This window comes from Taudactylus pleione, unplaced genomic scaffold, assembly GCF_031769625.1.
Source record: "Taudactylus pleione unplaced genomic scaffold, aTauple2 ptg000145l, whole genome shotgun sequence".
Lineage (NCBI taxonomy): Eukaryota > Metazoa > Chordata > Amphibia > Anura > Myobatrachidae > Taudactylus > Taudactylus pleione.
The window spans coordinates 7,780,773-7,807,608 of NW_028284547.1; the positions used below are offsets into that span (position 1 = coordinate 7,780,773).

At 40.8% G+C, this 26,836-nt stretch overlaps 1 pseudogene; it reads right to left on the reverse strand.

Annotated features, from left to right (window-relative positions):
• Positions 1-26,233, reverse strand: part of LOC148522681 (uncharacterized) — a 240,474-nt pseudogene extending 214,241 nt beyond the window's left edge.
• Between the last annotated feature and the right edge of the window lie 603 nt (positions 26,234-26,836).

The following is a 26,836-nucleotide window of genomic DNA, read 5'->3' on the forward strand; positions in this document are numbered from 1 at the left end:
AAGCATGTAATCTCTATCAACTGCCCCACAACACCCCCCTCACAGCCCAATTTCACCCTGGACTCTTGGATTTATCTAAGCAGACCTGAGTGCATGCAAACAAAATCCATGAGTCTTGTGTTACTGTGAGTGTGGCACATACAGTCAGGTGCATAAATATTGGGACATTGACAGAATTTTCATATTTTGGCCTCTATTCACCACCACAATGGCTTTGAAATGAAACAAAAAATATGTGCTTTAACTGCAGACTTTCAGATTTAATTTGAGGGTAATTACATCCAAATCAGGTGAACGGTGTAGGAATTACAATGGACAGGTGAGGTCTATTCCCTCATTATTTCATTATCAATTAAGCAGGTAAAAGGTCTGGAGTTGATCCTAGGTGTGACATTTGCATTTGGAATCAGTTGCTGTCGACTCTTAATATGAGATCAAAAGAGCTGTCACTATCAGTGAAGCAAGCCATCATTAGGCTGAAAAATCAAAACAAACCCACCAGAGAGATAGCAAAAACATTAGGTGTGGCCAAATCAACTGTTTGGAACATTCTTGAAAAAGAAAGAACGCACCGGAGAGCTCAGCAACACTAAAAGACCCAAAAGACCACGGAAAACAACTGTGGTGGATGACAGAAGAATTATTTCCCTGGTGAAGAAAAACCCCTTCACAACAGTTGGCCAAATCAAGAACACTCTCCAGGAGGTAGAAGTATATGTGTCAAAGTCAACAATCAAGAGAAGACTTCACAAGAGTGAATATAGAGGTTTCACCACAAGATGTAAAAACAGGAAGACCAGATTAGAGTTTGCCAAACAACATCTAAAAAAGCCATTACAGTTATGGAACAACATCCTATGGACAGATGAGACAAAGATCAACTTGTACCAGAGTGATGGGAAGAGAAGAGTATGGAGAAGGAAAGGAACTGCTCATGATCCAAAACATCCCACCTCATCAGTGAAGCATGGTGGTGGTAGTGTCATGGCATGGGCATGTATGGCTGCCAATGGAACTGGTTCCCTTGTATTTATTGATAATGTGACTGCTGACAAAAGCAGCAGAATGAATTCTGAAATGTTTCGGGCAATATTATATGCTCATATTCAGTCAAATGCTTCAGAACTCATTGGATGGCGCTTCACAGTGCAGATGGACAATGACCCAAAGCATACTGCAAAAGCAACCAAGGAGTTTTTTAAGGCTAAAAAGTGGAATGTTATGCAATGGCCAAGTCAATCCCCTGACCTGAATCTGATTGAGCATGCATTTCACTTGATGAAGACAAAACTGAAGGGAAAATGCCCCAAGAACAAACAGGAACTGAAGACATTTGCAGTAGAGGCCTGGCAGAGCATCACCAGGGATGAAACCCAGCATCTGGTGATGTCTATGCGTTCCAGACTTCAGGCTATAATTGCCTGCAATGGATTTGCAACAAAGTATTAAAAAGTGAAAGTTAGATTTAGGATTGTTTAGATTGTCCCATTACTTTTGACCCGTTAAAAAGTTTGAGGCACATATAGAAACCGTTGTAATTCCTACACCGTTCACCTGATTTGGATGTAATTACCCTCAAATTAAATCTGAAAGTCTGCAGTTAAAGCAGATCTTGTTTGTTTCATTTCAAAGCCATTGTGGTGGTGAATAGAGGCCAAAATAAGAAAATTCTGTCAATGTCCCAATATTTATGCACCTGACTGTAGCTGCGCTTACTCATGGAAGAGAGAGTCACATGTAATTGTATTGACCACAGAGTAGAAATCCCAGTGCTGAGAGGAGCTGCTTGAAATCTTTACTGGTTAAAATGTTCTTTCCTCAACTAGTCCCAGCCCCTGCATGAGCAGAGCAGCTGTATATTATAGAGATCAGCTGCATCATCATCACTTGTACCAGCCCCAATGATTTTTCTATCACATTTTTAAACCTATTTGTCACTTACCTTACTATATTTTATATTTCACTGATATTTTTTTATTTGGATAATCTTCCGTATATGAAAATTCAATAAGTTATATATTAAACCAGTGCAGTACACCAGGGGTTCTCAACCTATTTTGCTCTGGGACCCCATCTGACAAAACATTTTTTTACAGGACCCCAGAAAGTTATTGCCAAACAATGCACCTATATATTTATAAGTAGCAGACTTTTTTGAAGATATTGTAATTTTTCACACCAGGCATAATGAAATATGGAGAGAACATGACACTTTTCTGTTTTCTAATAATTATTTATTTTGAATGATCAGGCAATTATACATGAAGAAAAAACATCAAGGCTGTAAGATAAAGAGATCAATGCAGACAAAATAATTATAAAATAGCATGGTGTGTCTATGTGTAACAACATGACACTTTTCAAAAACTAGAACATATTTATATAATAATAAAAAAATATATGTTTTAGTTAATGAGATAGGTGAACTTGTAGTGTTGAACACAAATCCTTGAAATAGGGCTTTTTGTGACTGAGATAAAGGCAGATGTCATCTTTAACAGCAAGACGGGATCTGTAAGTATTTTTCAGTAAAGTCAAAGCTGAAAATCCAGCTTCACAAAGGTAAGTAGACATGAAGGGCATCAGCACCTACAGAGCAGCAGATGAAAGCTCTGGGAATTCCTGTTGAACCGATATCCAGAAGTTTGCAAGTGGTTGTTCAGAGTATCTCAGCTTCAATGTCTCGTAGAAGAGGTCAATTAATTTTTCATCCAGTGAAAGTGGCAAACAAACACTTGCAGTTGCTTTAGCACTGAATGGATTCCTAATCAACCCTACTGCTTTTCCATCCTTCTAAGGAAAGTACTGATGAAATTGCTGTTTAAGGCTCTCGAAATGGCTGATGTTTTGGAAGATCATTGTCATGCAAAAAGTCATCCAACAAAGGAAATGTTTCACAATTGCCACTTTCCACATGAGTGAACCACAAGGACAGCACCTAGATCCAACTTTCAACCTGTCAGTGGATGAAAAAACTGTCATTTTTTATCCTTGGAGGGAGGTATTTAGTGCATTTAACCATAGAAAAATGTCTGCTAGGTAAGCTAGCATAGCAAGCCACTTGACATCTAAAACATTTTCAGCCAGCAGAGAATCTCTGTCTGAAAGAAAAAAATTTACTTCATCCCTAAGCTCAAACAAATGGATGACCACCTTTCCCATGTGATAACCAGTGTACTTCTGTGTGATAACGTAACTGATGGTGCTCAGCTCCCATCTCCTCACACAAAACTCTAAACTGACTTGTTGAACTGCTCTTAGTGAAAATGACTGTGTGTACAGCTTCATCAAGAACTTGTTTTAGAGCAGGTGGCATTTTTGTTTTTGCAACTAGGGCTTGTTTATGTATAATGCAGTGAGTCCAGGCTGCTTCTGGTGCAACAGCTTGCACTCTGGTCACTAACCCGCTGTTGTTTCCAGTCATTGCCCGAGCACGATCACTGCAAATTCCAATACAGTGCAGCCATTCCATACCAGAACTAGTGACAAAAGCATCCAAAAGTGAAAAAAAGTTGTTCCCTGTTGTTGTTGTTGTTGTTGTTGTTGTTGGCTGGCAGAACAGAAATTCCTCATGTAGTTTTTCATCATTCTAAAATTTTATGTAGGTGATCATCTGAGCAGCCCCCAACACATCTGTCATCAATCTGAATGGCAAAAAAAGCACTTTGCTTAATTTTGGTGGTAATTTGCTCTGTCACGTCTATTTCCATGCTGTGAATGTGCCCAGCAATAGTGTCATTAGAAAGGGGGATCAAATCAAGCTGAGTAGCAGCACTTTGCCCAAGCATAATAGAAACCATTTCCTTGGCACAAGGTAGAAAATAGCTTACTCCAATGTTGTGTGATTTACCCATTTTGGCTATCCAGTATGACACCACAAATGAGGCCTCAAGTGATTTCTTATTGACTGTAGCTGCTGTTTTAAGTACAGTTTATTGGCTGTGTAGTTCCCTTAATTTACTTTTAAAATAATCAAGCGGTTTGGTTTGCAGAGAACTGTGTTTAGTCTGTAGGTGTATGATCATTTTGGATGATTTTAAGCTCTATTTAGCAAGAACTTCACCACACACCACACACTGTGGATGCGGTGCTTCCTCCAAGCCAGCCCAAGTAAAACCATATTCCAAATATTTTGGATCATATTTCTGGTTTCTTGCCTTTGTATTACTACTTGAATCATCACTGGCAGCATATCTTTTGCTACTACTGGCAACTAACTCGCCACCATTGCTCTGCTTTCTCTTTTGAAGAAAATGGTCCATTTCACCCACTGATGTGCAACTGGCAAAGAAAAAACTGGATTTAATGCTCTTTATTTCACTGGCCTTTTTTTGTGTCACCTCATCCCCGCCCATCATCTTATAAGGAAGACGATGGGCATGGGGGGGATGACTTCACATCATATTCCTGATACATTTATATATATATATATATATATATATATATATTATGTTTCCTTATACAAGGGTGGGTTAGTAAATAAGGTAACAACCTGTCATTGTATAAATTCATTCAACTCGTTCATATACGTATAATCAATAATATGGCTTTGGCACAGATTATTTTTCCACATAGTCCCCATACTTGTCTAAGCATTTGTTCCAATTGTACCAATGCTTGTATCCCGGTATAGAAGAAATCAGTGTAAAATGCCTAAAACCAGGACATGACGGCTTAAAGAACTTCACCATTGGTTGCAAAGTGCCTTCCACCCAGGTGCTTCTTCAATGGTCCATAGAGATGGAAATCACTCGGTGTAAGGTCAGGGCTTTAGGGAGAATGGTCCAGTACTTCTCAACGGCAGCATTGCTCATCTTTAACATCTGTCCTGCCATTATAAAAGGTGGTGCACCAAACCCATACCTGTTTCTGTGACATGACGTTATCACGGTGCACAAGTTGGAGATGAGTTTCAGCTTCTGATGTGACTTTTAGAGAAATCAGAAATCTAATCACACTATGCACCTTAATGTTTGACCATGTTCCTTCAGCCCTGCCATCTTGCAACTAATGTTGGAACAGTATGATTGATATCAGGTGCAGTCTAATGGAAATGAAGGGAAACAGTGGCCTACCTGCTCTGGCCTGGTGGTAAATTAGAATGAAATAGTGAACATTACACATGTAAGAGGTCTTGTTACCTAACTCATTGTACCATCCTTGTGTAGTTTTATGGCATACAAATATATAAGAAGGATAATGGGCAAGGGGGGGTTAGGCATAAAATGTATGTGTACATCACCCCCCACTGCCCATCATCTTCAATATATTTATTTATGTCCATTATATTTCTTACATAATGGCATACAAATATATAAGGAGGATGAACCACAAGGAAGGGGGGTAATATGCACATACAGTTTATGTCTCATAATCCCCCTCCTATTTTATGCCATTATGGGGTACATGCATTAACTGCCAATATGGGAAGAAATGGTTGTCCTATCATCATAGCAGGGACAGCACTGTCCCTTGCAGCAGGGGCTGGCAGCTCCAGGGGCTGCACATGGGATCTCAGGATGCTTTCAAGATCCTGTGCATGCCCATTGGAGCCAGCCAGGAGTGAGACACAATGTATCAGTTCTAGGCTGATGCGCTGTGTACTCAGGATAGAAACACTGGAGGGGGGAGTTTTCATGCCCCCACTCCAAGAGATGAGATGTTCTTGCATCTCATCATTAGTGCTTCCTGATTAACATCGGTAATGAGGCAAAACAGGAAGAGTTATAGCAGTACGATCTGTGCTGCTATAATATATCTGCAATTATACTCCTTATATATTTTTAAGACCATCATATTTCTTATATGCTTGTATGCCATAAAAATATATAAGAAAGATGATGGGCATCAAAATTTTTAAAATTATAGGCATGGAGGTAAGGGGGTGATGTTTATAAAATGTATGCACATTACCCCTCCTTGCCCATCATCTTCCTTAGTTATTTTTATGGAATAAAAATATGTAAGAAAGATGTTGGTCATTAAACAAATAAAGGGAAAATGGACAATGGGGGTAATATGTAGACATTTTATACACATCACCTTACTTAAAATTATGACCATAGTTCTCCATTTTATTTAATATAAAATAAATGTTCTTGTTTTTTAATACTTAAAGCTGCCACTAGCTGGGGCAGCAGAGAACCAGTTCTTGTCCTACTACTACAGTAACACAGACTGTACTAAGGCTCCTTTTACTGGGACTGAGACGGGGTGACATCATGACGCTCGGACATCATGACATTTGGATGTCGTGATGTCACATGCATGAAAATCACAGTGTAGGTTGGTAGGAGGAGCCAGCGGGGGACTTCTGATGCAAACACTGCTGCGGATCATCATAGGAGTGGGTGCCAAGGACTCAGGACTGTTCCGGGGTATTAAACTTAGGAGAGTTGTGACCCCATGCTTAGATGGTCCATGACCAACAGTTTGAGAAACGCTGCACTAAACCAAGAAAAATCTCTCTTGTTTGTTGTATACTATTGTATTAGTTGTTATTATTAGCACCACCAAGTCCGCCTATGCCAGCCTGACACACCTGTATCTTTTTCTGTGCTGGCCCAAGGCATGTGCACTTGCAGAAGGGGGTGTGACCTTATGCTCATAAAGTGACGCTCCCAGTTGTATGACATTATGGGGGCATGACAGTGTGTTATACCCCCATTCACATCACACTGGGGTCTTGCACAGCCTCTCTGGGAACAGAACACATAGGGGGAGGGGCCCTAGATTGCACACCCTAAGCAAAATGTGAGGTGGAACCTGCTAAGACTTGTAGTACTGCAAGCAGAAACAGACAAATGCAAGTGCACACTCTAACATGCTGAACCTAATAATAATAATACTGCTAAATTGCATAAGTGGATCTTGGCTTAATAATGGCCAAAATTATGGGGCTGCCCACCGCGTCCAGGTGACCTCTATGAGGCAGGTCCCTAATACTCCTATGGAACAAATACAGGGCACGGGACACCCCAGGCCAACCCAGCAGAACCAACCCATGGCATCACAATAGAATGAGATTTGAAGTGAGGGTTAAAGAATAATTAAGACAGCCTATGTGTTAAGTCCTACATAAGTAGAAGGTTATAAAAAATGGTGTATAAAGTGCTACAAATATAAAAAACAAAATAAATAAGTGAAATAAGTGACGCCATGAAGCAGTCCAGCCAGACCAGCCCAGAGAGCCCCACACCCCAATACCAGTCCCAAAACTAACATACAGCATATATATATATATATATATATATATATATTAGGTCTTACCCTCAGTGTAACTCATTAGATGTGCAGTCTGGAGTGCAAGGACTCCTTGCTAATTAAAAACAAGCTATGGGGTGCTTTTGCTTTGTTGGCCTGGGGGGTCCTGTGCCTTGTATTTGTTCCATAGGAGGAGTGTTAGGGTCATGCCTGATAGAGGTCACCTGGAATTGGGGGGCAAGCACATAATTATGGCCATTATTATACCAAGAACCTCTTATGAAATTTAGCAGTATTATTATTCTTAGGTTCAGCAAGGTAGAGTGTGCATTTGCATTTGTCTGTTTCTGCTTGCAGCTCTCTGGGAACAGTGTGGATGACATGAGCATTCACACATCTATCATTGCTGCTTGGTGACACCATCTGAGGGCATGACAGCAAAACATCAGAGCAGCTCTGCTATTGTTGTGTCACCCCCTCAGATGGTGTCACCTGGCACACCCCCTAGTGATACCACTGGCACCACTTTATGCCAATATAGTAAAAAATTATTTTTCAAATAAATAATAATTTCAGACAATTTTGGGGGTGTAACCATACACATTGTTTATTACATTACACTGGTGCAGAGGATAAGATGTAGATAATTCTCTTATCCAGTATTTAACAGGACTGATTGACACATTCAGAAAACAAATATGTCCTCACTTGTATATATGTTGTAGTGATGCAATTTAACTTACTTAAGAAATAAATTATACATTCAGGGCTTTGGAGTGTCTCCTCATGTGATTAATAAGTGATTTTTTACTACTAAAACAGAATCAACATTCACAACATTTACATGGTTTCTCTCCTATGTGACTCCTCTGATATATAACAAGTTTTCACTTTTGGGGAAAATATTTGCTGCATTCAGAGCATGTAAATGGTTTCTCTCCAGTGTGACTCCTCTGATGTTTAACAAGATCTGACGAATTGGAAAAACACTTGCTACATTCAGAACATGTAAATGGTTTCTCTCCTGTGTGTCTCCTCTGATGTATAACAAGATGTGACTTACGGGAAAAACATTGGCTGCATTCAGAACATGTCATCAGTTTCTCTCCTGTGTGAATCCTCTGATGTAAAACAAGATGTTTCTTATGGGAAAAACATGCTGCATTCACAGCATGTAAATGGTTTCTCTCCTGTGTGACTCCTCTGATGTGTGATAAGCTGTGATTTATATGTAAAGCATTTGTCACACTCAGAGCACAGATTTGGTTTCTCTCCTGTGAGACTCATCATGTGTTCGATGAACAACAAATTAACTGTAAAAGGTTTCTCCTATTCAGAAAATGAGAATAGATGTTGGGAATCCTTTAGAGGTGTAAGAAGAAATAGTGTCTTTAGTTGGCTTGATCAGAGAACAATGTTCCTTTACCACTATGTTTTTTAATAGTCTTTGTGAGAATTGTGCTCTTTATTTGTCCTGCAAGAAAAAAAGATTATATTTAAAATCATGAATGTTACTCAAATAAAATGACTTTTTTCAGTAATAGTGTAATTTTATATGTAGAACATGATATATATTTAAATAAACTAAAAAACATGACATAGCTATTTACTCACCCCCTGCACTGACCATAGATGGGTAACACATGCTACCGATACTGTCACACCTACTGTCAGCTGATGTACCAGGACAGGGCTGGATTATTGGTTGGGAGGATGGAGCCACATATTGGGGGGCCCCACATAGACAAAAATATTGACCTGACCCAGCCCACTCTGCACCATCCCAGGATTGACTGAGTCCCAGAAGCATCGCACAGAATTTTCAATAACCAAGGCATCCCTCCTACTCTCCTGTCAGTGGTGAGTCAGCTATGTCACCAATCTACTGGTTATACTGTTTTACTTAATGGGTTAAACAAATCAGGACTATGCAGAATACCAATGATTGTTACCTGCATGAACCTATATATAACAAAAAAGATTCTGAAATACCAAAAATAAAATAAATACTACCTCTACATGTTAGTCTAAGAAGTACATTTACTAACAATCGAGATTGCTCAAGGTGACAATCTCGGGTGATTTAGTCCTTTTTTTCCATCTCTCATATTTACTTTTGCCCATCTCAGGTGAGATGTCTCGATCGATTGCATTCAAATCGGGTGATATAGCAAAATCAAATTAAATCACCATTGGGCCAATTTGAAAGTACTTTTCACCTAAAATATACATCTCTCAAATTTACCAGGAATCAAGATAAGCTGTGAGATGGTCAGAAACATACACAAATCTTTGTGATTTGTATATGTTTCTGCCTGTAAATAGTTAAAGTAGGGATATTTTTGATAAAAAATAGACATAGGGTCCCCCCCAAAAGCCTAACCACATTGGCTGGAACTCATGTTGAACCAGCCAATGAGTGGCCACTACACATAAAGCGGCCGCTGATTGGCTAACTGCCCATAAGAATTTACAGCTGATTTTGGTCAATTGTCATTTCGTGAGGCGTAAGTATATGTAACAACGTATACTTACCTCTGTTTGGCATGGTTTGCGTAAGTCACTTTGTTGCTTTAACAAGACCCTGGATCCTATGGAGAGCAGCGCCAGGATGTAGGTGAGTATAGGATCTTATTTGCAGGTCCATACACATGGATTTCTACTTTGGACAAGTAGACGTAATGGCTGGTATAGGTAAGTATGTGTGATTGAAGTATGTGTGTATTAAAATTGTACTATCAATGTTGTGTGTTGTGTCTTTATTTAACTATTTATTTTAAAGTGGAGATACAGGTGCTGGACACCTGTTTCACTTGTAGTTCCACAAGTGTCAAAAGGCAGGCATGCTGGAACTTGTAGTTCCACTGTAAAATACAATAGTTTCCTTCTATTTTACACTTCATTACCCCCCATACCCACCACTCCAGGGGTGCGGGAATAGCCCTGGGCTTCAGACAAAGCCTGGGGTGCTCAGGAGAGGGAAGACACCTTCTTGTGGGGGTCCCCATCACCCCTGAGATCCCTGGCTTGGCCTGACCAGCTAGGGGTGAGAATGCTTTTGCCTTGGAGAACCAGTAATAGGGTTTCTTGGCTGTGGCATTATACCCCGGATGGTTTGGGTCTGGTGCTGGATTTAAATATAGGGGTACCCCTATGCATTATTCCCCCTATATTTAAAACCAGGACTGGTTCCTAAATTATAGTGGAACCCTACTCATTTATTTCCCCAAAATTTTTGAAACCAGGCCTGGCTGACAAGTCCGGGGCTGGTTAGGCTTTTGGGGGGGACCCTTCGTCATTTTTTAAATTTAATTTAACCCAATCTTTACAGGTACAAGACACGCAGTTTATAAATATCGTTCTGATTTGTGCAAGCTGCTTGCTCAGGAGAGTTAGGCAGAGAGAAAACTCTGCAATCTCAGGTGTCTGCACCTGTAAAAATGACTGAAAATGGCCGCATTGGCCATTTTCCCATCATTTGCTCAAGCACCGTACAGAGAAAATGGCCGCGTGACCATTTTCTCGGTGACCTGTGTATGCACTATAGACTCTGGCCACACTCTAGTGCCCTCAGTCTATAAATGCGGCGCTGGCCGCACACCACTCAGTCCGCAGCTGGCCGCCAGATGGAGAGGATGGGGCCCATGTCGGAGACTGAACATGGGCCACATCCTCTCTAGAAATGCCCCTGATGCTGACTCTTTACTCACAGCACAGAACAAGCATCAATTATATCTCATGCTATTTAACATATATAAATATATATTTTTTTTCTTCTCTTTTGGTGTATGCTATCTGTGTTTTTGCTTAGAAGGTGTTTATGTGTGTCTTTCCTTTAAAAGGTTGTATTTTTTCAATTATTAATCCAACTAGGAATAATATAGACACGCTTGACCAGGATAATTTTATTGAATTGTCAAAGATCACAATAACAGGATGATATCCGTGAGTCTGAAACAATAGTGTCAGAATTATAAGCACCTATCATTATCTAACTCAACAGGAACTATATACAAGCGCCAATATTTTTTTACATTAATAACTCCCTCACTCAATAAGAGTTATCCTCTTTAATTTTGAGAGTGCTTTCCTCGGTTTGTTTGTCCTAATTACTTTATCCATTTAAAATTATTTAAATAAAAGGCACATTTTCACAATTAATTTTCTACGACTACGAGAGTGCCCAAAAAGAGTCTTAGGGGCCTATTCATTAAACCTAAAAATTCTCTAGAGATAATTAGGTTTAGAACTCACATGGAGTTCCATCTAATTATAGGTGGAATTCATCATTCCACCTCTCCATAAGTATCTATTCCGAAAAGCTGTTATTTTTGGGGTGACAGCTTTTCGGGAAATACATACAATTCCCTGCCTACACAACCTTATCGCATCTGGAAACAGTGCTGCGCATGCGCTGTTACATCTGTAAAACCAGCGCATGCGCAGCACTGCCTACAGATGCGTTAAGTTTGTGTTCCCGCACCATTAATTCGGGTCTCGCGTGCATGAACACACTGTTTTTGCAAGAACTGTAGAATCAGTGTGTTTATACATCTCACCAAGGCCAAATAGGCCAGTTTTCAGTTGATTTTACTAACCTGCTGCACAGAGTAATATGCGAGATACTATGATGGAGCTGCCACCTAGATACCCCTTTATGTATACTAACCTGATGTACAGAGTAATATGTAAGATACTATGATGGAGCTGCCACCTAGATGCCACCTAGATACCCCTTTATATATACTAACCTGATGTACAGAGTAATATGTAGGATACTATGATGGAGCTGCCACCTAGATACCCCTTTATATATACTAACCTGCTGCACAAAGTAATATGCGAGATACTATGATGGAGCTGCCACCTAGATACCCCTTTATATTAGGGGTGAGCGGGTTTGGATTTCTGAAATCCAAACCCCCCTGAGCCCCCCTGATCCGAGGCCGATCCGAGTCAGGCTCAACTTTTCCCGCCTGACTCGGATCTGAAATCGAGGCAAAACGTCATCATCCTACCTTCCAGGTCTCGCGGGTTTTGGATTCTATATAAGGTACCTGCGTTGGCGCCTTTTTCTCACTCGGCTGTGGACAGTGAAGAGGGAGGGTGGGAGTTAGGGCTGGCTGGGCTGTATAGTGTAGTGTTGTGCTGTGTTGTGCTGTGCTGCTGTTGTCCATAGGGGCTGTGTCCACTTCTCCAAAGTCCATAGGGGCTGGCTGTGCTGTGCTGCTGTTGTCCATAAGGGCTGTATCCACTCCTCCAAAGTCCATAGGGGCTGGCTGTGTTGTGCTGTGCTGCTGTTGTCCATAGAGGCTGTGTCCACTCCTCCAAAGTCCATAGGGGCTGGCTGTGTTGTGCTGTGCTACTGTTGTCCATAGAGGCTGTGTCCACTCCTCCAAAGTCCATAGGGGCTGGCTGGACTGTGTTGTGCACTCAGTTGTCCAGAGGGGCTGTGTCCACTCCAAAGTCCTGGGCAATGTCCCAGTCCTAAAGGGGTGCTGTAGTGTTGTCCAGGGGGTGCTCTGTCCATCAGGGGTGCTCCCCCCAAGTGCAAACAAATAAATATTTTTTCTGTATTTGTGAATTGTGTGCACAGTAGCCGCACGTGCATCAACACAGTTTTGCCAAGCGTGCGCCTGTGTCATAAGTAAAGGGCTGGCTGGCTTGACTGTTAAAGGGTGCTGTAACCCCCAAAGTGCACTCCAAACAAAAAAAATATATTTTCTGTGTTTGTGAATTGTGTGCACTGTGGCTGCACGTGCATCAACAAAGGAGCAGCGCCAAGCATGCGCCTGTGTCCCATAAGTAAAGGGCCGGCTGGCTTGTCCGTTAAAGGGTGCTGTAACCCCCAAAGGGCACTCCAAACAAAATAAAAATATATATTTTTTTGTGTCTGTGAATTGTGTGCGCAGTAGCAGCACGTGCATCAACAAAATAGTGCCAAGCGTGCGCCTGTGTCATAAGTAAAGGGCCGGCTGGCTTGACCGTTAAAGGGTGCTGTAACCCCCAAAGTTCACTCCAAACCAAATAAAAAAATATTTTCTGTTTGTGAATTGTGTGCACTGTGGCTGCACGTGCATCAACAAAGGAGCAGCGCCAAGCGTGCGCCTGTGTCCCATAAGTAAAGGGCCGGCTGGCTTGTCCGTTAAAGGGTGCTGTAACCCCCAAAGTGCACTCCAACAAAAATAAAACATTTTCTTCAGTGATTGTGAATTGTCTGCACTGTACGTGCATCCTCAAAGCAGCAGCGCCAAGCATGCGTCTGTTTGTTAAAAAGTGGTGTAACCCCCAAAGTGCGCTCCTCAAAGAATAAAAAATTCTTTTTTTTCTGTCTTTGTGAATTGTGTGGGCTGTAGCTGCACGTGCATCAACAAAGGAGCAGTGCCAAGCGTGCGCCTGTGTCCCATAAGTATAGAGCTGGCTGGCTCATTTCTTAAAGGGTGGTGTAACCCACAAAGTGCACTAGTCTCCAACAAAAACAAAAAATTATTTTCTGTGTTTGTGTGCGCCTTAGCCGCACATATATATCAATATAACATAAATGGAGGACCAAACTTTCTCCAATAAAAATAAAATAGGGAAAGATCAAGAACCACTTCCTCCTAGTGCTGAAGCTGCTGCCACTAGTCATAACATAGACGATAACATGCCATCAACGTCGTCTGCCAAGGCCGATGCCCTATGTCATAGTAGAGGGCACATACAATCCCAAATGATAAAGTTCAGGAAAATGACCTTGAAAAAAACATTTAAATCATCTGAGGAGAAACGTAAACTTGCCAATATGCCATTTACGACACGGAGTGGCAAGGAACAGCTAAGGTCTTTCCCTATGTTCATGACTAGTGGTTCAGCTTCACATGACGATGGAATCCCTCCTCCCGCTAAAAAAATCAAATGAGTTAAGCTGGCAAAAGCACAGCGAAGAACTGTGCATTCTAAGAAGATATCACAAATCCCCAAGGAGAGTCCAAGTGTGGTGGCGGTTGCGATGCCTGACCATCCCAGCACTGGACGGGAAGAGGTGGCTCTTTCCACCATTTGCACACCCCCTGCAAGTGCTGAAAGGAGCACCCACAGTCCACTTGCTGATATGCAAATTGAAGATGTCACTGTTGAAGTACAACAGGATGAGGATACTGGTGTAGCTGGCACTGAGGAGGAAGTTGGCGAGGAGGATTCTGATGGTGATATGGTTTGTTTAAATCAGGCTCCGGGGGAGACAGTTGTTGTCCGTGGGATGAAAAATCCCATCACGGTCATGCCTGGGCAGAAGACCAAACATTCCACCTCTTTGGTCTGGCAATATTTCTATCCAAATCCGGACAACAACTGTCTTGCCATATGTACCATATTTAAAGGTGAAATAAGTAGGGGTAGGGACGTTAACCACCTAGGAACATCCTCCCTTATACGGTACCTGCAGCGCGTTCATAAAAAGATACTGTCAAGTTCAGAAACTTTGGATAAGACCGTAAGCAGTCCAGGGACACCTAAATCCTGTTGTCCTGTTGTATCCAAGCACCTGCAAACCACACCGTCAACTCCCTCCTCATCAATTTCCTCCTTAGTCAGGATCGGAAGTAGTCCTGCAGGCCATGTCACTGACATGACTGACTCTCCTATCTGGGATTCCTTCGGAGGATCCTGCATTGCTACGCCTCCTGCTACCACTGCTGCTGTTGCTGCTGCTGGGAGTCGTTCATCATCCCAGAGAGGAAATAGGAACACCACTACTTTTACTAAACAATTCACCCTCCAACAGTCCTTAGCGAGGAGGATGAAGTACGACAGCAGTCATCCTGAAGCAAAACATATAACTGTCAGTGGCCAGCCCACTCTTCCACTCTGCCTCCAATTCACCCACGGGCTGCATCTTCAATAAGGTCATGTGGGATTTTTCCACACTCTTTGGCTGCCAACACTTGCGCCCCTCCACTCTTCCTGTGCTGAGTCCCAAGACACAGACATTCAAGCCTGATGGGTGGGCTCTCCATGCAGTCTGTGGATATCAAGTAGGTAAGTAGGCTGGGTGAATATACATGATGTGTATGTATATATATATATATATATATATATAAATATGTGTGTGTGTGTGTGTCCAACTTGTATATTAATGTATGAGCTGTCTGCTTAGATGCCAACCATCTGCAGCTCTATTACGCCCTGGTACAGTACAAGACGCACTGCTGAGTGGACATCGGCCACACCATTAGACAGTAGAGCAATCCTATGGTTGCTCAAAATGTCTGATGGTATATGGCCACAGGTGTCAGTGGAACTGCGTCTTTATATATGGCCACTGATGACAGCCACTTCCCAGGAACACCTATCAGAGATGCATAGATTGCCATGCAATTCCAATCTGTGTAACCATTTGGACATATGCGCAGTGCATGCACAGATGTCCATTCACCTGTGGGACTAAAAGTGGGTATTGGGAGGGGGACGGGGGGCAGTAGGTAGGTGGTTTCCCTAGGGTGCCGAGAAGCCTTGCACCAGCCCTGCTCCTACATGCCCCTTTATATATACTAAAAAAAAGTGTGAGCTCACCTCCTATGGATGATGGTTGAGAAAATTTAAATCAAATATATTGTCATGATATTTAATTATACAAATAAAAACAAGAAAAATTTTGAATACTTTTATCCATACTGATAAAGAATATTTATTTAATATTATTTAATTTTACACATTAATGGACCCACCATACTGATAGAGAATAGATATATATAGGTCACATGCTACAACAGTACTGATAGAGACTATATAGATGTAGAGAAATGGATAGATAGAGATAGATAGATCCCTTAGTACTGACAATATATATATATATATATATATATATATATATATATATATATATATTCATATATATTACACACTAGGTCGCACAGTGACGAGATTTGTACCCTGATACTTTCAGTGGAAGGGAGCCTGACCAAATTGCTGGAGGAGTCACCTCATAAAAAAAGGCTGGGAATGAAATAGAGCAGTGCTATGAGCCCCTCAGCCAGGGGGAAATCCAGGGCGATGTGATCAGTGTGTTTGCTGTCCCCCACCCCCACACAGACAGAGGTGACTGCTGTACTCAGCTGCACCCTTCCTGGCCTCACTGCAGCAAAGCACAAAGCAGCATGTTCTGGGCTGGGGAGAGATGCTTCTAAAATGTAAAAAGGAGGAGGGGTGATGGCAGACCCAGGCTCATCTAACAAGCCTGAGTCCAGGCAATTAGTACTCAATCCCCCCATCCTCCTCAGCACCACTGTATATAGATACATTATACACAAATGATACATTAGTTCTGATAGAGAATGTATAACTATGTTAAATGTACCTCCACATTGTGGGATCATATGTGTAAGTAACTGTTTAGCAAAATGTTTGTAAAATTATGGGACAACTAAATTATTTCTGCAGCTACATATCTGGCTTCTACCATTTATGTGACAGACTATAAGTGCTCACCAATATTTTGCTCATTTATTATGAAATTACATTATTAATATTTATAATAGTTCATGTATATCTAACATCAGTCACCCAGAGGATAATGTGACATCATACAATATACTGTGTAATATCTGGATACTTGAAAGGTTTTATTTGCAAATCAATATTTGTTAATATATAATGACAAATATAGTATATAAAGCTTATAGTACTGTACCACTTTATATCTAAAAATATTGTAACACTAAATATATAACCATTGTTAAGGTGAAGCTTTGTAAGTATTGATAAAAAAACAACATCTACAAAATACTATCTTCAAAAATCTGTGTATATAGCAATATATTCTTATCTATAATGTAATTACCTTACTCTGGGGATTCTTTCATCTGTCTCTTTCTTACTCCTCCATCCGTCCAGCTCTCCAACCAGCAACTAAACCAGCAGCTCTTCCATCAGCTCTCAGTAGCCTGATACATCCTATTTATAGTCATTCCCCCATCTCTCCCCATAGTTCCCAGGATGACCAGATGGAATTCTTACACTGAGAGGTGACATATAAACACAGCAGCTTCCCGTACCTAGCTCCTTGTCTTGTAAATGAGGTGTAAATATTCCTAAAGTCACTTACTACAATAGGAAATGCTAATTACACCTTAGAAGGGGTAACACCTTGTATTCTAAATAGATCATAGCAGCATCTGGCATCCTGTTATGTCACCAAAGGGACCTTTTGTTTAAGAGTCACCTATTGTCTGGGCAGACTTTCAGCAGAAAGACCTTTTCTAAATATAAGCACGAACCTCACAATTAATAATAATTACATCAATAGATATATGTATAGTATAAATCAAAAGTTTGTACAAACTTGAATATTAAAGACAGTTTGATATAAACACTAAATATGAGTTTCTTATACTTACATAAATAGTGAAGGTGTATGTGCAGGCTCGGTTCTACTCGGTTGCATTTGTTTTTTTTTACCGAATCTTATTGGCTATCCAAAACACGTGACAGCTGATACCCAATAAGATTCGGTAAAAAAAAACAAACGCAACCGAGTAGAACCGAGCCTGCACATCCCACTCTGTTTACACATTTCTGAAAAAAAAAACAATTAAAAACATTTTTTTTTCAAATGATCCCCAACAAGTAGTTTTTATTTAGAACTTGAGTAAAATTTAGAGGTGGAAAATGTTGAGCCACAATGATTTAATTGTATCTTTTGTTCATAAATATTTCATTGATGTAAAATTCCAAAATACTGTATGTCAAGTACAGCTCACATTAGCACAGATAGACAATCCATAATTATTTTAAGAAATTAAGGTCGTACAATCTGGGAAATTGCAAAAACTTTCAAAGTTTCATCAAGTGCAGCGGCAAACTCCATAAAGTGCTATCATGTTATAAGTTCCCATGAGAATCACCAAAGCAGAGGCATAAGATACATTTATTAGTGTCACCACCCTTCGAAATCACATATTAATAGCATATTAGATTATAGGCCAAACAAATGCTAAACTGATACTTTTCCACCAAAAGCCCAGGTCTGTCCTTGGAATGTGGATTTCATTAAAATTGTCCTTTATTTATGCCATTTTTAATGACATCCACATTTAGTGACATTTTTAATGACATTCTTTATTGTACATAATTATTATTTATGTATTTTATTATTTAATTATTTTAATTATTCTTCTTATTTATTATATTAACTAATTTTTTTATTATTATTTATTTCATTTAATAAAATTTTTATGACATCCTTCATTCAGTTGTCTTTTCTGGTCTCTGTGTTATTATATCAGCAGCCAGCACCCTGGAAGGACCAATCAGTGGCTTTTGCAAATCCATGTGTCAAAAAACCTGGGTAAGAGCTATTTCCACTGCAGTATTACTGGTTTTACCTGCTAAAAAACCTGCTCAAAACCCATGAAAAAATCCTGTGTCAGGAGACTTTTTCATTTCACAAAGGTATAAACAATCTTTCATGTGATTATTATTTTAATAGAGGCACATAATCTATAATAAAAAATGTGTAAATATCCTTATACCCATATAAAGTAAAGAAAAACAAAATGTAACACAGAGTGCTGTAGGAAATTTGGTCTGATGTATGACCTGTTTTAGTCTGCTTCCTATCCCTAGCATTATGCTGGCCATACACCAAGATAATATCATTCCAACTAGCCATGAAAAGGAATGATAATCGTCTAGTGCAGGGGTTCCCAAATACGGTCCTCAAGGTTCCCCAACATACTGGCAGCACCAGCACCTAGGTTTTCTCTCCCACACAATACTAGTGGCAACTGCACCTCTGATCATAGGAGCAGCAGCAGGTGTCAGGACAAGGGGTAGTGTGTCCTAGAGCCCTTCTCTAGGCACTGGCATTTTCAGTAGTGTGGACAGGGGGGCAGCTTACCTCCAGATCTTCTACACCCTCCTGAATTACAAGGAGGATGTGTGGTGCAGAAAAGTGTGTGTGCTGGTGCTGTGGGAGAGAAGAATCAAATACTGGGCACTCATAGCAGCATTGCCTGCAGTCCTGCTGCACAGTACCTAGAGCCTGAGAGAGCAATTATAAGAGCTGCAGGTGGGTGCTGACCATGGGACCCCATTAAGGTGCTGACCTGGGACTTAGCTGCAGAACTTCAGGGATCTAGTTGCCGGTGCAGTCATCTATGAGTTTTAAGATCATGGATTGTGACTATGCAGTAGTGTGCAGGATTGATGAGCATTGCACAGTCACCATCATGCTACATGCACAACACTCAGTACTGACATATAGTACCCTCCAGAGCAACTTCATACCAACTTTAAGATTGTCTACTCTGTGCTACAGGATCAGGGGCATCAGTAGTGTGTCCTACAAACTACATATCCTTATCTCCTGATTTATATGCATAAGCTGGGGCCAGGGCCGGATTAAGGTGTGTGGGGGCCCCAGGTCAACAAACTTGTGTGGGGCCCCTATCGAGAGAGAGAGATGAATATATGCAGGGTATCTCCGTAGGAGCTGTGCAAGCCCCAAAGAAAAGGAATAGGCGGGCTTGCACAGCTCCTAAGTATATGCCCTGCATATATATCTAAATATATATATATATGTCTGAGTGTATATATATATATATATATATATATATCATAGCCCTGTACAAACATCTATATATATATATATATATATATATTTTCACCAGATATAGTCATATATATAAAATACACATATATTTAAAATGTATGCAAGCTTGAGGCCAAGATGGCAGATCAAGTTCATTTGTCTGAGAATCAGTGTATGGACTGGCTAGATGGGAATGACCGTGAAGCGGTGGCCAGCTTAACAAATTATTGCAATATTTTGGAAAAAACATTCCCTATGTTCAAAGGAGTTGCAGTTTAAAAAGCATGTGAGTGCCGAGTTTGTATGATATTTTTATGTAGATGGTGTGGTCACATACCAAGGGCACCCCAGATGGTCAAGTGCTGTGGATTGAGCCTGTCGTTTATTTAAATTTTGTGGTCACACTTGCTAGGGCACCCTGTTTTTCAAATGTAAGACAAACTTTTTTCTTTTTCCAAGTGCTTATTAACTGATAGCCCTGGGTGCGGTCCTGTCTCTTTAAGGCAGGACCCAGTTTTATGTTTAAAAATGTATGCAAGCTTGAGGCCAAGATGGCAGATCAAGTTCATTTGTCTGAGAATCAGGGACTGGCTAGATGGGAATGACCGTGAAGCGGTGGCCAGCTTAACAAATTATTGCAATATTTTGGAACCAACATTCCCTATGTTCAAAGGAGTTGCAGTTTGAAAAGCATGTGAGTGCCGAGTTTGTATGATATATGTTATATATATATATATGTCAAAGAAATCCGGCACTCAGGTATATCCACAGCACAGTCAGGTGCCTTTCCTATAGTAAATGTATCCAAAGCAAAATGGATGGCACTCTGGCATAGATCAACCAAATAAAAACGCTAGTGACACAGCCCTTGTGGTCGACGTTTCGGAGTTCTACTCCTTTATCAAGACATACAAAATGACAATACAAACACAAACCTTATATTACTTCACCCCATGTTCACGTGTCTCTCTGGATTCAGCCCACATCGGAGACCGGATGACGCCACCAAGAGCGCCTAGCTCCGACGTCCCGACCGTCTCACAGGGGCGTGGTTACAAAAATGTGTGCCTTCACCATGACAACAGGTCAACCTTGCTATGGAATAAGTTAGGCTTCACTGAAGGCACAAAAGAAAGTCCTTTATTAAGCACTTTAATTTCATCTGGAGGATAAATTAAATACTAGATCCTCCGTTTGTTGACCTTTCTTGTACATCCGCGCCCATTGGCCGCCCCTCCGGGTATAGGATCTGGTGGGGCTTCGTCCTGTCCCCCTGTCGCTACCCCTAAAGGGGGTTTCTGCGTGAGGGTATTCTGTGTTCCCTTTGCACATTCCGACTCACTGGGAAATATGCCTCCACTGGATGTGTCTGTATCTAGACCAAATCTCCTTGGTAATGTAATTTGGACCAAAAGACTATTCATTTATCAGTCCAGTAATTACTAAAAAAGTCAGAGAACTATGGCCCATTGTGTCAGGTGATGAGAAATTGCCAGCATTGCGGAACACAACTCTATTACCAACTTTTAGACGAGGCAAGAATATAAAAAATATCGTAGTGCATAATGACATTTCTGCACACTGCGAGCCGAAAATAGAACATTTTCTTTCTAGTAAACCTGGCAACTTCAGGTGCATGGGCTGCATCACCTGTAGCAGTCTTGAGAAGGGTGATACATTTGTAGATCCCCATACTGGAAAGAAATTCCGGATTAATTATGCTTTTACCTGTACAAGTCATTTTGTGATTTACTATATCAGATGCCCATGCGGCTTATTATACATTGGGAAAACCACAAAGCAATTAAAAGAAAGGATGGCTTTACATCGGTCCAGCATCAGGGCAGCCATCGATGGAAGAACTTCGGAATTACCAGTAGCTCGACACTTCAGGGATTCTAAGCATGGACTTTCTACCATCAGATATAAGATGATCGACTGGGTCCCCCCCAGTCCCAGAGGAGGAGACGGGTCGTAAATTGCTGCAACTTGAAACCAAATGGATGCATATATTAAACACAATACATCCATATGGACTTAATGAAATGATGTCCTACAGCTGTTTTTTATGATTTTGGGTTATACCCTTGTCTTGTGCATTCCAGTTTAGCTTTAAATTAAGTGTAGTAGAGTTATATAGCTTTCTTGAGTTCTGCTGCTATTATGGGATTGATATTTTCCTCTATGTCCTATTAGATCCATTGGGTCTATTGTGATTGGTTCCTTTACAATATTTCTATAGACATATTTAATGCTGCAGTATATGTATTTTCAATTTTTTTCTGATTATGACTTGTTATGCTTTCAATAGGATATCTGATTTGTAAGTTTGGATGTATTACATCCAGCATTTTTTTCAGTATGTTATCAAGCATTGGTCCGTTTACCCTGCTGTCATGGTGAAGGTACACATTTTTGTAACCATGCCCCTGTGAGACGGTCGGGACGTCGGCGCTAGGCGCACTTGGTGACGTCAACCGGTCTCCAACGTGGGCTGAATCCAGAGAGACGCGTGAACACGGGGTGAAGTAATATAAGGTTTGTGTTTGTATTGTCTTTTTGTATGTCTTGATAAAGGAGTAGAACTCCGAAACGTCGACCACAAGGGCTGTGTCGCTAGCGGTTTTATTTGGTTGATCTATGCCAGAGTGCCATCCATTTTGCTTTGGATATATATATATATATATATAGAGAGAGATAGATAGATAGATAGATAGATAGATAAATACATTAATAGATGTGTATATATATATATATATAAATGAAGTTATTTTTCTTTGGGTCCATGTTTACTGACTGGGAGACATGATTACTTAAGTTACTACTTGCCTCTCTAGCTATTTCTCACAGGGCAGGCAGCCAGGGACCAAACACAGTGAGATGATCTCACTGAGTGTGTCACACTCACTTGTGACTTGCAGCACAGCAGGTTGGCAGCGGCTGACTAGGCAGCCTTCGAGGAGCGACAATGAGTGAAAGGGTGCCTTGGGTGTCTCACTCACGTCGCAGCGCAGCAGCATCAGAGTTACACTAAGTCATTGTCTCGCGGGATGATGACATCATCTCGCAAGACTTCGACTGTGAAGAAGTTCCTCGGCAGCTGCTGTAAGAAACAGCTGAGCTGCTGAATAGAGCTGGCCGCCTACCCACCCGCCTGCCTGCCTAAGTAACCACTATAGCCATCGCAGTTGGGAAAGTTTGCCAATGTGTGGGGGCCCTCTTTGTGTGGGGGCCCCAGGATGACTGCCCCTTTTGCCCCACCTATAATCCAGCCCTGGCTGGGGCCAAGCCTGGCGATACCCCCTGATATTACACTGAGATAAATCCTAATTTATGTTGTTTTTTTTGGCTATACATACATGTGTGTGTATATATATATATATATATATATATATATATACATGCAATCCTACAGGTCCACACTAAAAGGGATTCATGCAAATTCATAAGAGTAAGGGATGCACTTACCAGACTTGAAAGTATCAAAAAGTGTTTGTTCCAACTTCAAAAGGGTATATTTATTACATCAATGTGTCAATCCACCCACTTTGTCAAGATGTAAATCCGAAGGCCCCCTATGCATCTAATATACCCCACCCATACAATCATCCCACCCCTAATTAAGGTATAAGACCCACCTACAATAAAACAGCAGATGACCAGTCACATAACATAGTGTTAAACATCCACATACCAGCTCCAGCCCACTGCCACGTGCTGTGCCTTGGTTAGAGTACTCACTCAGAAACTTCCAGCAATGAGTATCCCATATATAAATCCAGAAAACCTGGCACTCCATGTAATGTACAGCAAATGCTCTGGTGCACTCCAAGGTTGTAAATTACCGCCACATGTAGAAAATTCAATTGCGAGGCACTCTGGAGACTTTTCAATAGTAAGTAAAAAACATCCTTTAATCCTACATTTCTGGTGTTACCCCATTGTCAGGGACAAGCAGAATAAGCATACACATAAAACAACATACTTAAATACCCCAAACCAATATCATATATATATATATTATATTTTCTTGGACCATCCCAACTGCTACTGCGTTTGGCCAGCCTCCCCTTGCACCATCATGGCTCCAGTCCAGCTGATCCATTTTGACTCTCCTCCCCTCATTCGGCAGTGTACAGAGTGTCAAACATCATCATTCCTGGACTTTTGTCCAGAAATGATGATGTTTGTGCATGCAAGATGACGTTTAGCCTCTTTCTGAGTTCCGTTTTTTTGGAGGGAAAAATCCGAACTCGGCATGCAAACTCAAACCTATCCGAGCCTGCATATCAATAATATATATATATATATATATATATATATATATAAATGACCCTCTTTTTGCACCAAAGAATCCTTCTTTTTATATCTATTTGAAATTAAGGGTCTGGGAATCCCTGTTTTCTCTTTAGGCTGCAGTTATAGGGTAACCTCTGACCCCGCCTATACCTATTTATTTTATATACTGTTATGGGATACAGGGAACCAGTGGCTTAGTTGCACCATGTTACAATATAATGCAGAGTACTGATAATACAGTAGAAGGAAGGTACAGTAAGACAGCAATAGGAAGGTATGAGGGAAATAATAAGGAGGGATAAGAGAGATCAGAGAGGAGACCTGTAGGGTGATACAGGGCATCATGTAAGGTTCCTGTAGAAATATCCAGAACACAAATCTCATAGGGCCAATTCTATTAGATGTGAGGTTTCCGAACTGTCATTGCAACAACATGTAATCTCTATCAGCTGCCCCACGACACCCCCCTCACAGCCCAATCTCACCCTGGACTCTTGTATTTCTCTACACAGACCTGAGTGCATGCAAACAAAAATCCATGAGTCCTGTATTACTGTGAGTGAGGCATATAGCTGCGCTTACTCATGGAAGAGAGAGTAACATGTAATTGAATAGACCACATAGCAGAAATCCCAGTTCTGAAAGGAGCTGCTGGAAATCTTAACTGGATAAAATGTTCTTTCCTCATCTAGTCCCAGCACCTGTATGAGCAGAGCAGCTGTATATTATAGAGATCAGCTGCATCATCATCACTTGTACCAGCCCCAATGATTTTTCTATCACATTATTATACCTATTTGTCACTTTCCTTACTATATTTTATATTTCACTGATATGTCTTACTTTGCATAATCTTCCTTTTATGAAAATACAATAAGTTATATAATAAACCAGTGCACTACACCAAGAAAATTCTCTCTTGTTTGTTGTAACTATTGTATTAGTTGTTTTTAATAGCTCTGACCAGTGCTCCTATTCCAGCCTGACCCACCCACCTGCCTGCCTAAGTAACCGCTATAGCCGTCGCAGTGGGGAAAGTTTCTGTTTCTGTGCAGGCCCATGGCATGTGTGATTGCAGAAGGGGGCATGGCCTCATGCTCACAGAGCAAAACTCTCAGTTGTATGACATTTTGGGGGCATGACTGTGTGTTATGTCCCCATTCACATCACACTGAGGTCTTGCCCATGCAGCCCTCAGCCTCTCCGGGTACAGTGTGGATGACACGTTCATTCCCACATCTATTACCACTGCTTGGTGACACCATCTGAGGGCGTGATACCAAAATAACAGAGCAGCTCTGCAATTTTGGTTTCACTCTCTCAGATTGTGTCACCTGGTGTACCCCCATAGTAATCACTTTAAACAATTATACAGAAAAAATAATTTTAAAATAAATTATAATTATAGACAATTTTGGGGTGTTACCATACACAATTTTTATTACATTACAGTGGTGCATATGTCACATTCAGAAAATAAAAATTTCTGCACTTGTAAATAAATTGAAGTGATACAATTTTTCTTACTTAAGAAATACATTATTTATTCAGGGCCTTAGAGTGTCTCCTCAAGTGATTAATAAGAGTTCTTTTACTACTAAAACAGTTGTGACATTCAGAGCATTTATGTGGTTTCTCTCCTGTGTGACTCCTCTGATGTGTAACAAGATATGACTTACGGGAAAAACATTGGCTGCATTCAGAACATGTAAATGGTTTCTCTCCTGTGTGATTTCTCTGATGTATAACAAGCTCTGACTTCTGGGAAAAACATTTGCTGCAATCAGAACATGTAAATGGTTTCTCTCCTGTGTGAATCATCTGATGTGTAACAAGAGATGACTTCTGAGAAAAACATTTGCTGCATTTAGAACATGTAAATGGCTTCTCTCCTGTGTGACTCCTCTGATGTCTAACAAGATGTGACCTATTAGAGAAATACTTGCTGCATTCAGAACATGTAAATGGTTTCTCTCCTGTGTGAATCCTCTGATGTATAACAAGCTGTGACTTATGGGAAAAACATTGGCTGCACTCAGAACATGTAAATGGCTTCTCTCCTGTGTGACTCCTCTGATGTATAACAAGATGTGACTTATACATAAAGCTTTTGTCACACTCAGAGCACAGATGCGGTTTCTCTCCTATGAGACTCATCATGTATTAGATGAGAAACAAATTGGCTGTAAAAGGTTTCTCCTATCCAGAAAATGAGAATAGATTTTGGGAATCCTTTAGAGGTGTAAGAAGAAATAAGGTCTTTAGTTGGCTTGATCAGAGAACAATGTCCCTTTACCACTATGTCTTTTAATAGTCTTTGTGAGAATTCTGCTCTATATTTGTCCTGCAAGAAAAAAAGATTGTGTTTAAAATCATAAATGTTACACAAGTAAAATGACATTTACGGTAATATTGTAATTTTATATACAGAACATTATATATATTTAAATACACTAGAAAACATGACTTAGCTATTTACTCACCCCCTGCACTGGCCATAGATGGGTAACACATGCTACAGATCCTGTCACACCTACTGTCAGCTGATGCACCAGGACAGGGCTGGATTATAGGTGGGGAGGATGGGGCCACACATTGGGGCCCCCAAACAGACACAAATATTGACTTTACCAGGCCCACTCTGCACAAGCCATGGATTGACTGGCTCCCAGAAGCATCACACAGAATTTCCAAATACAAAGGCTTCCCCCATACTCACCTGCCAGTGGTAAGTCAGCTATGTCACCAATCTACTGGTTATAC